This window comes from Oncorhynchus mykiss, chromosome 9, assembly GCF_013265735.2.
Source record: "Oncorhynchus mykiss isolate Arlee chromosome 9, USDA_OmykA_1.1, whole genome shotgun sequence".
Classification (NCBI taxonomy): Eukaryota; Metazoa; Chordata; class Actinopteri; order Salmoniformes; family Salmonidae; genus Oncorhynchus; species Oncorhynchus mykiss.
In genome coordinates, this window is record NC_048573.1 from 58,815,231 (window position 1) to 58,817,003 (window position 1,773).

Sequence of the window (1,773 nt, forward strand, 5' to 3'; positions counted from 1 at the left end):
GGTGTGATGGTGTGGGGGTGCTTTGCTGGTGACACTGTCAGTGATTTATTTAGAATTCAAGGCACACTTAAACATCATGACTACCACATCATTCTGCAGCGATACGCCATCCCATCTGTTTTGTGCTTAGAGGGACTATCATTTGTTTTTCAACAGGACAATGACCCAAAACACACCACCAGGCTGTGTAAGGGCTATTTGACCAAGGAGAGTGCTGCATTAGATGATCTGGCCTCCACAATTTATTTATTTATTTTTACCTTTATTTAACTAGGCAAGTCAGTTAAGAAAAAATTCTTATTTTCAATGACGGCCTAGGAACAGTGGGTTATAACTGCCTGTTCAGGGGCAGAACAACAGATTTGTACCTTGTCAGCTCGGGGGTTTGAACTTGCAATGCTCTAGTCCAATGCTCTAACCACTAGGCTACAATCACCCGACCTCAACCCAATTGAGATGGTTTGGGATGAGTTGGACCGCAGAGTGAAGGAAAAGCAGCCAACAAGTGTTCAGCATATGTTGGAACTTTTAAGACTGTTGGAAAAGCATTCCAGGTGAAGCTGGTTGAAAAATTCCAAGATTGTGCAAAGCTGTCGTTAAGGTAAAGGGTGGCTACTTTGAAGAAACTCAAATATAAAATATGTTTAGATTTATTTAACACTTTTTTGGTTACTACTTGATTTCATGTGTATTATTTCATAGCTTTTATGTCTTCCCTATTATTCTTCAATGTAGAACATTTTACAAATGAAGAAAAACCCTGGAATGAGTAGGCATGTCTTTTGACTGGTACTTTATGTACATTACTAGATATTTTTTTGTCCAGTTATTATTTTTATACTCTTTGGTGCTGGTTCCTGTTTTTATATTTTTTAAAATATATATAAAATACTTCAATCAAACTGTCACTTTTCAGAAATTATGAGGAAATTACAGTTTCTGTAAATTCTGTAATAGGGGAAATACATCTATTTAAAAAAAAAACTTTGTTCTCATTTCATATAAAAAAATCTTTCTGATTACTGAAATCATTAGAGAACAGGAAACTGCTATTATCACATGACAGAAGAAGCAAGTCTACTTCCTTATGTAGGAGTGATTTGGTCGGAGTAGTCAGGTGGGACGACGCAGACCCGGTGGAGAGCGTGGTGAAACAGAAAAAACACTGTCCGTGTTAGAGAGGATCAAAACCCGAATGTATCATGGGTAAATTGTGACTGACTGATCTACAAATGATAAGTTATTTATGATGCAAGGTGATTTGTAGATCAGTCAGTTGGCATTCGCCTGCAGTCGTTTTGATGCTTTCGAAACACGGCCACTGAGCGTGTTTGAGCAAATTACTTTTGTCAAGTCGTTGACTATCGTTGGTCATCGCCTTTCAAAGTGGTTATAAAAATTGTTTGACTTGTGACTTGAGGACTGGATGAACTTTACAAAAATCATGTGATCAAAAGGTCATGCAGTTTTTTAAGAGGTCACCAAGTCACTGCAGTTGCTTCTCATCAACTGCACCATGCAGCCATCACTTGCATTGTGGGAGGCACTATTTGTCAACTTTTTTTCAAATACATGACTGAAACAGGAACCAACTTTGCTTTGATTCAGGGGATACAAATGAAAAGTGATATTTGAGACCTCTCTCTAACCAATGAATTGTACACGTTATGTGTCCAGTTTGTGAGTGTGTGATATGGAGGTACAGTAAGGTTTATGTCGACATTTATACAGACAAACTTTTAGAAACAATAGCAGCTATGTTAACACTGCCAT